At 48.9% G+C, this 15,546-nt stretch overlaps 1 protein-coding gene across 1 annotated transcript in view; it reads right to left on the reverse strand.

Moving 5' to 3' along the window:
- The window catches only part of LOC124548574 (putative tyramine receptor 2), a 96,820-nt gene that overhangs the window by 79,704 nt on the left and 1,570 nt on the right, over positions 1-15,546 (reverse strand). The window lies entirely within an intron of this gene.

A 15,546-nucleotide genomic window follows, 5' to 3' on the forward strand; every position in this document is an offset into this window, starting at 1 on the left:
TCCCACCTACGCGGCAGGTGGAGGACAGGGCACAAACATCGATGTCACCCTAGTAACTCCGAACGCAGCTAACAATCTTCAAAACTGGAGAGTCACAGAGAATGCCACCACAAGCGACCATAATCTGATAACTTTCACCATAGGAGAAAGAGAGTGCCGCTGATCCACGGTGTGGGAAGTACAACTAAATTATAGAAGAGCCGACTGGGAACGCTTAGCGAGGGAGTGTGACATTCCTCCATCACCGGAAGATGACATGCACTTGGACATGGACGTAGACCAGAGGACAGAGGAACTAGTGACTGCAGTGACAAGAGTGTTGAGGGCAGCCGTACCCACTAGGAGGAGGGCCATGGCGGCCTCCCCGTCACCATAGTCTGCCGAACTAGGAGAACTGCGTCAGTCTGTCAGAAGGCTAAGGAGGTATTATCAGCGCAGTGTCGTCTGGCAGGAACGAAAAAGGTGGCAGTTGCTGTACAGGGAGGAAAAGCGGAAATTCCAAAAGGAACTGCGGGAAGTTAAAATGAAAAGTTGGGAAAACTTTGTGCTCAACCAGCTAGTCACGGACCCGTGGGGGCTCCCATATAAGTTGGTGAGAGAAAAAATCCGCTCTCCTCTGGAGTTATCAACAGTCAGGTACGGGGATAGGATGACGGAGTCCTGGCAGGAGACTGCGGGGGTCCTCCTCCACTCCCTGCTGCCTGACGACAATGCGGATGGGGAGACAGAGGAACAGCAGCAACTCAGAGATCAAGACCAAGAAATATACACCAATGAGACGGCTGTCTACCCCTTCTCAGAGGAGGAGGTAGCAACCCATATAAGATCGCTGCAAAGAGGAAAAGCACCTGGGCCAGACGGCATTGTGGCGGAGGTGGTGCAGTTTCTGGCGCCCCAGCTGACTGCGCCACTAACACATCTGTACAATGAATGCCTCCGACAGAGGAAATTCCGAAAGAAATGGAAAATGGCACATGTAGTTATCATCAAGAAAGGACCAGATAAGGATCCTGCAGAAGTGAAATCTTACAGGCTGATCTGCCTGTTGGATATATTTGGCCAAATATTGGAGAAATTGCTGGCTGACAGATTGACAGCACACCGGGATGAGTGACAGGCAGTTCGGGTTCAGGCCGGGGTGGTCGGCATCTGATGCAATCGCCCTGGCGGCCGAGGTCTGTGGCTCGACCCCGCACAAATACGTGGTTGGCATCATGGTTGACATCAGTGGCGCCTTCGACAATCTGTGGTGGCCTTCGCTCTTCTCCTGCCTGCGGGAGAAAGAGTGTCCAGGGCCGCTATATGGTTGCCTGAGGAGCTATTGCGAGGATCGGGAGGTCTGGCTATCATCCTCTAGCGAAAGAGTCGGAAAGACAATTACTAAAGGATGTCCCCAAGGTTCCGTCTTAGGACCCCTCTTCTGGGACATCCGTATGGAGCCTTTGTTAGATAGTTTACAACAGAGTGAAGAGGTGCTAGAGGTGATAGCCTATGCGGATGACCTCCTCCTGTTGGTTGGCGGCCGCAGCCGCGAAGACATCGAACCGAAAATAGAGACTGCATTAGATAAACTCCAACAGTGGTGCCACACGACTAAAATGTCAATATCGCCCAGCAAATCTACTTACCTCCTGCTAAAAGGACATCTCATTAGAAATCCGACTGTCAGAATAGACGGTTCACCAGTTCTCAGACGACGTGAGATACGCTACTTAGGAGTCATCATTGACGAGAGGTGGAGTTTCGGTAAACACATTGATACCGTCACCCAGAGAGCCCTTCAGATACTAAACAACCTCATCTCAATAGGCCACAAAAGATTCCATCTTCCTCCACACCTAATTAGACTTTATCATAACAGCATCCTAACCTCAACTGTGGGCTACGGCTCGGGAGTCTGGGCGCACAGGCTCACGAGGGTGGTGCCCACCATGCCAGTGAGAAGGGTCCAGAGAAGCATGATACTAAGAGCTGTAGGTGCCTACAGAACATCTCCAGGGGGGGGGGGGGGCTATTAGTCATAATGGGGCTTTGCCCTCTGGACATAAAGATAAGGGAACAGGCGGCCTGATATTGGGCCAAAAAGGGTAATTACGAGAAGATTGTAGATATTATGGGTATTAGGGTGGGGGATAAAAGAGAAATAAGGAAAAGAGGGGAGGAGCTCTGGCAGGAGACTTGGGTGATAGAAGAGGCTGGACGACGAACCTTCCAGTTTCTACCAGATGTGAGGGAACGCCTGGAAATGAAGTACTTCGAGCCAACACGAGGTCTGATTCACTTTCTCACTGGCCATGGACCCTACCCGGCGTACTTATGTCGATTTGGGAAAAGGGCAACATCAGCGTGTGAGTGTGGCGATCCGGAGGGTACACCCGAGCATGTTGTTTACGAATGTCCCCTCTTCAGTGATGTCGCAAACACACTACGAGACAGACTCCCCAACCATGACACGTATCAACTGCTCAGACGAGAGGAAACTTTACAGACCCTCAACACCTTGGCGAACGACGTATCACGAAAAGTTCCAATTGAATATCTAAGAGAGATGCAGTAAATAAATAGGACAATAATCACCGATTTCGACCAAGAGCCCTATTCCCATGCCGCCTGTGCGTGGACTGGCCAACTTCATCCGAGTTGGAATCCGCCACGTGCAGGACTAGGGGGAGTAGGGACCAACCACCGATTATGACACACACCGGACATGACGTAGGATAAGTTAGTTTGTAGGACATAGAATAGGAAATTAGAGTAGGTACTGCAGCGAATTATAACGTTGAGGCCTGCCCAGTGCCAGGGGCATGTTCTTCGGGTTTAGCTCGAAGAACAAGGCATATTATAGTAGGTTTATATTCTTACTGGCACACATGTGACGCTGCAGAATATATATATATATAAATTCAATTAGTTATAGGATTTAGGTATAAATAGTAGATATTATTTGCCCATTGTTGTTAGTAACTGTAGCTTACTATAAAACTAAAAAAAAACTAGCTGCACAATTTAATAAAAAATGTATAACTGTTAGGACCCACTAATGAACTAAGGAAGTGGGTTAATTTGTATTAATTATTATGGTTATCTAATAAAGAATTAAAATAATAATAATAATAATAATGTTCGGTAACTTGGCGTGTTTTCGAGAGCTGCATGGGCTGTTCGTAAATAGGTCCAGAAGTCGAGGCGGGATTTAGGGCCCTCATGAAAGAGATAAGCGACCGCCCACCCTTTGACCCACGTAATAACGTGACATTTGGCGGTGGGAAAATGTCGGTCCTCCGGGTATAGAAACATTCGAGGTTCGATTGTGTCTGGTGGCACCCGGAGATAGCAAGCAATGATTTGCTGCACGAAGCGCCATACATCTTGCTATGAGGCGCATGTCAAACGGTGTCCATCAGTGTCCAGTTGCTGGCAAAGGAGACAAAGAGGGGATTCTGACTAGCCGATATTGTGCAGGCGCTGCTTCGTGGCAAATTTCCTGTTGACTATGTGATACCACAGTTCCCAGACGTTCGTAGGGACGAAGGGCTGGTGGACGGTAGTCCACACTATGGGCCACTGGATGGAGGGATGTTTGGTCTCCATCACATTCCGGGGAACACAGCGCAGTAACAGGCTGTAAAAATCCTTAGTCCTAGGTGGGCATGTATCTGGGAGACTGGTATGTATGTAACTGTAGTTGACGGAAAAGGTCGAAATATGGGACAAATAAGGCACGATATGGCCGACAGACACCGGTGGTGAGGTGGAAGCAGGTATGAGGACCTCAAGCAAGCTGCGTGTTAGAGATGTACCCTGGCCCATCCACTGTTTTCTCATGATACTCATATACAAGGCTGCAGCTCGCATACGGACATTGACGAGCCCGACGCCACCATACCGTGAGCGCAGGGTAAGTGTCTAATAACGGACTTTAAACATTGAACCAGCAGTGAGATAATAGCCAAAAGCCGCCTGAAGGTTGCGCCCAATTGCAGTTGGCAGAGGGAGAACTTGCGCGATGTGAACCAATTTTGATGCCACATAAAGATTAATAAACTCAACCCGTTGAAGTGTGTCCTGGCGGCGCAAGAGGTTCTGGCGGACGTCGTTGCGGATGACGTGTAACAGGCGACGGAAATTCGTTGCTGCTGTGCGTGTGACCGTAGGGGTAAAGGTAAAGCCCAGGTACCGGAAAGTCCACACAAGTGGCAGGGGTGCAACTTCACCCTCCTGGAGGCCTCGTCCAATGTGCATTGCAGAAGATTTGGCGACATTCATGGCACTGCCAGCGGCAGCCCCATAATGGGAAATCAATTCGAGGACTTTCCGAATCTCAGAGCCGGAGCGAATGAGGAGGAGGTCATTAGCGAAAAGTGTGTTGGCGTATGGTGAGGCCAGAGAGCTTGGTCGTCACGCCACCAATAAGGGGCTCAAGGGCAATGGCATACAGGAGGGTAGACAGGGGGCACTCCTGCCGTATCGAACGGCTGATAGGTATCGGCCCTGCTAAACGTCCATTGACTTGGACACGTGAACTGGCACTGTCGTAAAGACGCCGGATGACGTCGAGAAACGGAGGGGGGATGCCCATTCGGGCTGCCACCGAAAACAGGAAACGATGACGCACTTTATCGAAGGCGCTGTCGAAGTCTATAGCGACGACCGCTGCCCGGAGCCTGCAGGCCGCCGCTATCGCAATTAAGTCGCGGCATTCCCCTGTGGCAGTCTGCATGTTAACCTGTCCGTCAGGCGTTGTTTGCTCTGGCGAGAGGATATGAGGGAGTGTTGTTCGGAGCCGCATTGCCAGTAAGCGCGCGAAAATCTAGCAATCGGCATTGAGTAGGGTGAGCGGTCTGTAACTCGTGACCATCGAACCTCGGGCTGGTTTGTGGACTGGTATAATGATGCCCTCAGCAAAGGCGGGTGGGATTGCTTGGTCAGATGTCATCAGTTCTTGATACATAGTCGTCCACCGTGGTGCCATGAGGTCCCGAAAGGTACGGTAAAACTCAATCGGTAAGCCGTCAATGCCGGGCGATCTGTTGACTGCACCCTTGGCGATTGCGTTGTTGACTTCGTCTAGCGTGACCGCCACTGTCAAAGCATCCGCCTCCGTGTGGGGGAGGGTGCGCGTGACGTAATGCATAATGGAGTCGTCTGCTGCAGTTTCAGCGTCTTCATCACTATAACTACGACGGTAGTGCTCGACGAATGCGTGGACGATGTCATTCTGAGTGGTCACCTGCGTTCCATGAGGTGTGGTCAGTGCTGATGATCTGCCGACGACGCCTTCGTTTGTCGGACACTATATGATGCATGGATGGAATTTCTAAATCCGCGTGATCGTGGCGCCGCGTCCGTATCACGACCCCTTGCAGTTTCCGGCGTGCCAGCGCAATTATCTTCGCCTTAGTTCTTTGCCGTTCCAACTGGTTGTCCGGGGTTGGCGGTTGAGCATCCAGATCTCGGAGAATCGCGTAATAGAAGTCAACAGTGGTGCGATGCCAGTCGGTCATGTCCTTCCCGTATCTCATCAGTGTCCTCCGGATCGCCGGCTTGGCGCAGTCCAACCACCATGTCAATGTCGAGTGGTAGCGGGGAAGGCGTCGTTCGCAGGTTGTCCACGTTTCAGTGACTTGTTGGCGACACGCCACGTCATGCAAGTGTGAGGTATTGAGTTTCCATGGCGCACGGCTGCGGCATACTGATTGCGGCGTATCGCAGATATAAGAGTTTGTGGGACATATATTCTGTCTAGTCGGCTTGCGGAATGACTTGTAAGAAAGGTATGGCCAGAAAGGTCGCCGTGTTGAACTTCCCAGGTATCGTGAAGCAGGAGGTCTCGCACCACTATACGCTGCTCCTGGCATGTAGTATAGTGGGGAATCTGATCTTTAGGATGCAGAACGCAGTTAAAATCACCTCCTAGTAGGCAATGGTCATAACGCCCGAAAAACAGGGGAGCGATTTCCTCGGAATAAAACTGGGCTCGTTCATGCCGTCGGTCGGTGCCTGAGGGAGCGTAGACATTAATGATGCGTGTCCCCATGGCAGTGAGTGCCATGCTCCGAGCTGATGGAAGGAAGGCGACATCGGTCACATAAATCCCGTGGCGGACGTGCATGGCCACCCCGTGGCCCATAGGATCACTCGCGGAGGCGTGGGCGGTATAGCTATTGATATCCGGGAAACTAGCCAAGTGAACTTCCTGCAGAAGGGCGAAATCGATATCTGAAGCCCAGAACATCTCCTGCATAAGGCGGATTTTCACCCTAGAACGGATGTTGTTGGTGTTGATGATTGCTATCTGGTAGGCCTGGTGTGGGATTGCTGGAGGCTGGTCCACTCCGCCGTCCGCGCAAGGGTGTGGGCGTCGCAACGGAACGTTATCCCACTGGCCCGCAGGGGAGTCTGGGGAGAGTATGATTAGTGGAGCGGCCGTGACGGCGCAGGGTCCCGTAACGGGTCCTGCTCCCTGACCACCTCCTCGTGCCACGCCGTGGAAGCGGAAACTGGTGTATCGTCCATTTTGTCTGTAGAAGATGTTGTAATTGTGCGTGGAGTAGAGTCGCCTGTGATACGTTCATGATTTAGTTCAGCGTCAGCACGGGGCGCAGGCACACCGATAGATGTCTCCGCGCTCATTACGTCTTAGTCAGCAGTAGCGGGTTCTGAGGCCTCGTTCTGGTCGACGGTTACGTCCTCCTCGACTTGTAACGTCTCCTCTTGGCCGGAAACGGTGCGACGTCTTCGCTTGCGACGTTTCGGGGAACGTTGTTTCCTTGTGCGACCCTCCGTGTCCGACGACGGAACGGAGTCGCGTCGTTCTGGCAGAAAGGCCGCTGTAGGGACGATGAGCGAGTCGATCTCCATCGTGTTTCCGAGGTCAGGGTCAGCGTCTGGTTGCGCCGACATCTTCGGAGCGGCGTCGACGGCCGGCCGAGGCGGCGGGTCGTCCGAGGCGCTCTCCGTCGGTGTCTGGTCGGGCTCGTTGGTGGCGTCGTCTGTGGTGACCGGGCGACGTTGCAAAGTGGTAGGAGAAGCTAGAGCAGCGGCATAGGTCACCGGTAGCACTGTAGGTTGCGACATAGGTGGTTATTCGGCAGCTAGAAGTTGCGTAATACGCCGTTGTAGGCATTCGGATCTAAGGTGGCCTTCTTTACCGCACCCGGAACAGGTCCGAGGCTGGCCGTCGTATATAATTATTGCACGGCATCCGCCGATCTGTAAGTAGGACGGGACATGGCTTCGGAGATCTATGGTGACATTTCGGACCCCGCTTAGGACAGGATACGTCCGAAACTGTGTCCACTTCTCCGCAGTGTGGCCATGGACTGTGCCGTATGGGCGTAGTGCCGCGACGACTTCCTCAGCAGGAAGTTCGAATGGCAATTCGAAAATGCGTATCGTTCGCATACCTAAGCCTGCGTGGTCGACGGTTACCTCCCCCACATTGCCATCAGCGTGACAGAAGCGGAGCCCCTGTTTGGTCTCACGTAGTATGCGTTCGCACGCCGCGTCGTTAATGATTTTCACATAGGCCGTGCTGCTCACGATGGATAAATGTATGCCGATAATATCGGTCGCCGGGATCTTCACTTCCTCTCGCATAAAACGCTCCACCTCGAGTGCTTTGGGTAGGGCATAATCGTTGCAGAAATTAAATCGGAGTGTTGATTTACGGTAACGGTTCGCCATGGATCGTACAAGGTAAGCCGGCACTTAAGCAACGGCCGTCAGAAAGTAAACAAGGCGAGCTCGCGCGCCGCACGAAGTCAACACGTACGCGTCCGCTCTGTTGCCCTGCCGAAGGCAGACTGTAGGACACAGATGAATAGCGCGACTGCAGGGTCTTATCCCTTGCACGCCCCCGTGAGACTCACATTCCCAACTGTCCACAATTCTACAAATGTAATGTACCTTATTGACATTTGCCCATTCACTCATTCTCCACCTTGGATCCTCCGGAGACCCAAACTTATTTTAGATTTGACTAATTTTAAGAAAGATAGCACACCAGATTTTACATTCCAATCTCTGTTTTTCAACATTTTAGATATGAATCACGGTTTTACTGTCGTTTGCACTGATGGCTCCAAACAGGAGAATTTCCTTGGCTGTTCTGTGGTGTTCCCTGATCATATTACCCGGATTCGCCTCCCTGCTGAATATAACGTTTTCGCAGCGGAGCTCCACGCGATCCTGAAGGCACTTGAGCTGATGCATCGTGTTCGGGGCGATCGATTTCTTCTCTGCTCCGATTCTCTTAGTGCCTTACAATCACTGCAGAACCTATACCCGACTGAGGAGATGGTCCAGCTGATATATGACCAACTGTACTTGCTCCAACGGCGTGGTAAAGAGGTATCCTTCTGCTGGGTGCCTGATCATGTCGGCATATGGGGCAATGAACAGGCCCATTGGGCTGCCAAGAAGGCCTGCAAGCGAGCAGGATGTGGTCCAGTGTCCTATCCCCTTGCAGTCGGTCATTGCTGCACTCCACAGGAAGTGCATGGAGTTGTGGGAGGACGAATGGCTGGCGGTGACGGCCAATAAACTGCGGTTGCTAAAGTCAACCACTCGGCCGTGGCGTTCCTCCTGCCGGTTGCTCAGGCGGGAAGAGGTGGCCCTCACACGTCTTCGGATCGGGCACTGTCCTCTCACACATAGCTTTTTATTATGGCGGGAGGATCCTCCGTTTTGTGATGCTTGTGGTGTGCACATCTCTGTCCGGTACATTTTAAAAGACTGCATTTTATACCGTGATGCACGGGCAGAAGCACAAGTTGATGGGGATCTGCCTTCTGTTTTAGCTAATGATGAGACGTGTGTGTCTAGGGTTTTTAAGTTTTGTGACGTGTCTCGACTCTGGCCTAAACTTTTAGGCTGGAGGTTTTAGTGTATTGCAGAGTGGCTGACTCCTCCCCTTTTTTCCTTGTGGTCAGCCAGCCACTTCCATCTGCTGCATTGTTTTAGCTCCCTCTATCATTTTCTTCCTGTGTTGTCCATGTTTTACTGTTGATACCCTGCTTCATCCCACGCTTCGGTGTGGATGAGCACATATTTTTCAACGATTGTTACCCGTGTTTTATGTTCCGCTTTATATTCCTGTTTTGGGATTTTTCTTGACACCCGTCTCCCTATGTTACTGAACGGACGCCGAAGACCTTGCTGTCGTGCGCCCAAAAACCCCTCTACTACTACTACTACTACTACTCATTACTCGCGCACGCTTTGGCGATTCCCGTAAGAGTTTGGGCAACCTGTGCGAAGGTCAATGGCTGGGTAGCTTTTAACTATATATATATATGAAGACTGTAACTGTTCTCGAAAGAACAGATTACTGTTGTTGACCGTGCAGCTTTTTCCCTGGAATAAATGATGACTAACTGAAACCCTCAGCTGCCGACAGGTGTTGTTGATATTCCTCGATGTGGACAGCTGAAAATGTGTGACTACTGTGTACGGACGCAGGAGGAGCTGGCCACTGTTCGCGAACAGCTGAGCGTGTTGATGGCCGCGGTCAGCCGTCTTCAGGCTGCTGCCTCGGAGTGTAGCGGCAGTGGGGAGTCTGGTGCGTCGCAAGGTATACCCCAGGTGTTACATGCTTCACCCACTGTCCCTGCTGTCGAGACATCTTCGCGTGTACTGGGCGCGGTTGGGCCACCCTCTCCCCAAGGGGAGTGGCGGGTTCAGCGGCGTTCGCGGCGCACGAGGCGGAGGGTCAATGTGGAGGCTGGCCGTGTGGCATCGCCCGCTCTGCCTGTGAGTGGACATGTGGCTGCTCCTTCAGCAAGGTCCGAGCAGGCACACGGGGGGAGGGGTTTATTAGTTATTGGGAGCTCCAACGTTAGGCGGGTGATGGAGCCCCTTGGGAAATAGCGGGAAGGTCGGGGAAGAAGGCCAGTGTTCACTCTGTCTGCTTGCCGGGGGGTCTCATCCGAGATGTGGAGGAGGCCCTACCGGCGGCGATAGAGAGCACTGGGTGCACCCGACTGCAAATTGTTGCTCATGTCGGCACCAATGACTCCTGCCGTCTGGGTTCAGAGGTCATCCTCAGTTAGTACAGGCGGTTGGCGGAATTGGTGAAGGCGGAAAGCCTCGCTCGCGGGCTGAAATCAGAGCTAACTATTTGTAGTATCGTTCCCAGAACCGATCGCGGTCCTTTGGCTTGGAGCCGAGTGGAAGGCTTAAACCAGAGGCTCAGACGATTCTGCGGAGATCTGGGGTGCAAATTTCTCGACCTCCGCTATCGGGTGGAGAAATGTAGGGTCCCCCTGAATAGGTCAGGCGTGCACTACACACCGGAAGCGGCTACAAGGGTAGCGGAGTACGTGTGGAATGCACATGGTTTTTTTTTAGGTTAGATACTTCCCTCCCTAGGCCCGACAAGACGCCTCCTGAGACGCGGCAAGGTAGGAGTAGGCAAAATGCAACAGGGAATAACAATATTAATGTGCTAATAGTAAACTGCAGGAGCGTCTACAGAAAGGTTCCAGAACTGCTCTCATTAATAAACGGTCACAACGCCCATATAGTACTAGGGACAGAAAGTTGGCTGAAACCAGACGTAAACAGTAATGAAATCCTTAACTCAGATTGGAATGTGTACCGCAGAGACAGGCTGGACAGTGAAGGGGGAGGCGTGTTTATAGCGATAAGAAGTGCAATAGTATCGAAGGAAATTGACGGAGATCCGAAATGTGAAATGATTTGAGTGAAGGTCACGGTTAAAGCAGGCTCAGACATGGTAATTGGATGTCTCTACAGGCCCCCTGGCTCAGCAGCTGTTGTGGCTGAGCACCTGAAGGATGATTTGGAAAATATTTCGAGTAGATTTCCCCACCATGTTATAGTTCTGGGTGGTGATTTTAATTTGCCGTATATAGACTGGGAGACTCAGACGTTCATAACGGGTGGCAGGGACAAAGAATGCAGTGAAATTTTTTAAGAGCTTTATCAGAAAACTACCTTGAGCAGTTAAACAGAGAACCGACTCGTGGGGATAACATATTAGACCTTCTGGTGACAAACAGACCCGAACTATATGAAAAAGTTAACGCAGAACGGGGAATCAGCGATCATAAAGCGGTTACGGCATCGATGATCTCAGCCGTAAATAGGAATATTAAAAAGGGTAGGAAGTTTTTTCTGTTTAGAAAAAGTGACAAAAAGCAGATTTCAGAGTACCTGTGGGCTCAACACAAAAGTTTTGTCTCAAGTACAGATAGTGTAGAGGATCAGTGGACAAAGTTCAAAACCGTCGTACATAATGCGTTAGATGAGTATGTGTCAAGCAAGATCGTAAGAGATGGAAAAGAGCCACCGTGGTACAACAACCGAGTTAGAAAACTGCTGCGGAAGCAAAGGGAACTTCACAGCAAACATAAACATAGCCAAAGCCTTGCAGACAAACAAAAATTACGCGAAGCGAAATGTAGTGTGAGGAGGGCTATGCGAGAGGCGTTCAATGAATTCGAAAGTAAAGTTCTATGTACTGACTTGGCAGAATATCCTAAGAAATTTTGGTCTTATGTCAAAGTGGTAGGTGGGTCGAAACAAAATGTCCAGACACTCTGTGACCAAAATGGTACTGAAACAGAGGATGACAGACTAAAGGCCGAAATACTAAATGTCTTTTTGCAAAGTTGTTTCACAGAGGAAGATTGCACTGTAGTTCCTTCTCTAGATTGTCGCACAGATGACAAAGTGGTAGATATCGAAATAGACGACAGAGGGATAGAGAAACAATTAAAATCGCTCAAAAGAGGAAAGGCCTCTGGACCTGATGGGATACCAGTTCAATTTTACACAGAGTACGCGAACGAACTTGCCCCCCTTCTTGCAGCGGTGTACCGCAGGTCTCTAGAAGAGCGTAGCGTTCCAAAGGATTGGAAAAGGGCACAGGTCATCCCCGTTTTCAAGAAGGGACGTCGAGCAGATGTGCAGAACTATAGACCTATATCTCTAACGTCGATCAGTTGTAGAATTTTAGAACACGTATTGTGTTCGAGTACAATGACTTTTCTGGAGACAAGAAATCTACTCTGTAGGAATCAGCATGGGTTTCGAAAAAGACGGTCATGTGAAACCCAGCTCGCGCTATTCGTCCACGAGACTCAGAGGGCCATAGACACAGGTTCACAGGTAGATGCCGTGTTTCTTGACTTCCGCAAGGCGTTCGATACAGTTCCCCACAGTCGTTTAATGAACAAAGTAAGAGCATATGGACTATCAGACCAATTGTGTGATTGGATTGAGGAGTTCCTAGATAACAGGACGCAGCATGTCATTCTCAATGGAGAGAAGTCTTCCGAAGTAAGAGTGATTTCAGGTGTGCCGCAGGGGAGTGTCATAGGACCGTTGCTATTCACAATATACATAAATGACCTTGTGGATGACATCGGAAGTTCACTGAGGCTTTTTGCGGATGATGCTGTGGTGTATCGAGAGGTTGTAACAATGGAAAATTGTACTGAAATGCAGGAGGATCTGCAGCGAATTGACGCATGGTGCAGGGAATGGCAATTCAATCTCAATGTAGACAAGTGTAATGTGCTGCGAATACACAGAAAGGTAGATCCTTTATCATTTAGCTACAAAATAGGTCAGCAACTGGAAGCAGTTAATACCATAAATTATCTGGGAGTACGCATTAGGAGTGATTTAAAATGGAATGATCATATAATGTTGATCGTCGGTAAAGCAGATGCCAGACTGAGATTCATTGGAAGAATCCTAAGGAAATGCAATCCGAAAACAAAGGAAGTAGGTTACAGTACGCTTGTTCGCCCACTGCTTGAATACTGCTCAGCAGTGTGGGCTCCGTACCAGTTAGGGTTGATAGAAGATATAGAGAAGATCCAAAGGAGAGCAGCGCGCTTCGTTACAGGATCATTTAGTAATCGCGAAAGCGTTACGGAGATGATAGATAAACTCCAGTGGAAGACTCTGCAGGAGAGACGCTCAGTAGCTCGGTAAGGGCTTTTGTCAAAGTTTCGAGAACTTACCTTCACCGAAGAGTCAAGCAGTATATTGCTCCCTCCTACGTATATCTCGCGAAGAGACCATGAGGATAAAATCAGAGAGATTATAGCCCACACAGAGGCATACCGACAATCCTTCTTTCCACGAACAATACGATACTGGAATAGAAGGGAGAACCGATAGAGGTACTCAAGGTACCCTCCGCCACACACCGTCAGGTGGCTTGCGGAGTATGGATGTAGATGTAAATGTAGATGTAGATGTAGACCCGAACCCGGGATCTCCGGCTTACATGGCAGACGCTCTATCCATCTGCACGGGAGGCGTGCAACGGTTAAGTCCCCGCAGTCGCGTTATTCATCTGTGTCCTCGGTGGCTCCGATGTATAGAGCGTCTGCCATGTAAGCAGGAGATCCCGGGTTCGAGTCCCAGTCGGGGCACACATTTTCAGCTGTCCACATCGAGGTATATCAACAACACCTGTCGGCAGCTGAGGGTTTCAGTTAGTCATCATTTATTCTAGGGAAAAAAAGCTGCACGGCCAACAACAGTAATCTGTTCTTTCGAGAACAGTTACTGTCTTCATATATATAATTCGATATTTATTTCAATTTTTTGAAAAGTATGTGTGTCTAGAATGTTGGGACGAAAAGCTTTTATAAACAGTGCGTTAGAAAAGTTTCTACAGCTCATTGTTCGAAGCAGTGTCGCGGCCGCTATGGGGCGCTCTCAGCCGGAGATTCCCAGGTCACGTAGAAAACTTATCGTGTCCTGAGACAAGTTCACAAAATTATTTATATATGTGTGCAGGCTGCCGAGCGCAACGTATCCAGCACAGCCAAATCGACTTTTCTCGCCGAGGACAAGAGCATAAGAACTGCTGATATATGGTCCTGGAATTGCAGACTAAACATAAGCAACGAAGACCCTTTTTTGTCAAATTTTGGTCAAAATTGGTCAAAACATAATTTTTGGTTTGCCATATTGGATTAGCCATTATGAATTTTGAAAATCAAACTTTATATTTCTGTTTAGAGAAATAAAAAATATATCATAAAATTTAGTTTTTATGCAAATTGAACTAATAATACGTGTGAAATTTGTCCCTAAACCTTAAACAAGGTTTTCTGGAGAAAGAATTTTTCAAAACTGCGTGCAGCGTACAACAAAAACATTTAAACCTATTAACTTCTACCTTTGACCCCCGAAGAGTAAACACATCTCTTGGGAGCTTATACTTTTGACATTTGTTAATATTAACTATTCTTTGTAAGGCCAAGTGAAAAAAAAGGAAAAATCTAACTCAAAGTACGACTGGTACCAAATCGTTGAATTAAAGGTTATTTCATTGTGGTGAGATATAAGCTCCAATAAATTTAGTGCCCTGTCGACAGACAATTTGATAAAGCACTGAAAGACTTAAGTCGAAACAAGGCCCCGGGAGTAGGCAAAATCCAGTCTTGGGAGAGCCAGCCTTGACAAAATTCTTGCATCTGGTGAGAAAAAATGTATGAGATAGGCGAAATACCCTCGCACTTCAAGAAGAATATAATAATCCCGATTGCAGAGAAAGCAGGTGCCGACAGGTGTCATAATTAGCGAACTATCAGTTTAATAGGTCACGGCTGAAAAACACTAACAGGAATCCTCCACAAGAATGAAAAACTAGTAGGGACCGACCTTGGGGAAGATCAGTTTGGATTCCGGAGAAATGTGGGAACGCACGAGGGAATACTGACCCTACGACTTTTTATAGGAGATACGTTAAGAAAAGGCAAACCTACGTTTATAGCATTTGTAGACTTAGAGAAAGTTTTTGACAATGTTGACTGGAATACTCTCTTTCAAATTCTGAAGGTGGCAGTGGTAAAATACAGTGAGCGAAATGCTATTTACAATGTGCACAGAAACCAGATGGCAGTTGTAAGTGTCGAGCGGCACGAAAGGAAAGCACTGGATAAGAAGGGGGTGAGATAGGGTTGCAACCTCTCCCAGATGTTATTCAATCTGCATATCGAGCAAGCAAAAAGGAAACAAGAGAAAAATTTGGAGTCTGAATGAGAATCCAGACAGAAGAAATAAGAACTTTGAGGATTGCCGATGACATTGTAATTCTGGAGAATAATGGAATGTAGTCTATTTAAAGCGGGTTATGATGAGGGAATTAGATTAGGTAATGAGACACTTCAAGTAGTATATGAGGTTTGCTAGTTGGGAATCAAAATACCGGATGATGGTCGAAGTATGGAGGGTATAAAATGCAGACTGGCAATGGCAAGAAAAGCGTTTCTGAAGGAGAGAAATTTGCTAACATCAGGTACACATTTAAGCGTCAGAAAGCCCATTTTGAAAGTATTTTTATGGAATGTAGCTATGTATGGAAGCGAAATATGGACGACAAACTGTTTAGAGAAGAAGATAATAGAAACTTTTGAAATAAGGTGCTAAGAAGAATGATGAAGATTAGATGGGCAGATCATGTAACTAATGACGAGGCACTGAACAGAATTGGGGAGCAGAGAAAGTTGTGGTACAAAGTGACTAAAAGAAGGGATCGGTTGGTAGGACACT

This window comes from Schistocerca americana, chromosome 1 (assembly GCF_021461395.2).
Source record: "Schistocerca americana isolate TAMUIC-IGC-003095 chromosome 1, iqSchAmer2.1, whole genome shotgun sequence".
NCBI lineage: Eukaryota > Metazoa > Arthropoda > Insecta > Orthoptera > Acrididae > Schistocerca > Schistocerca americana.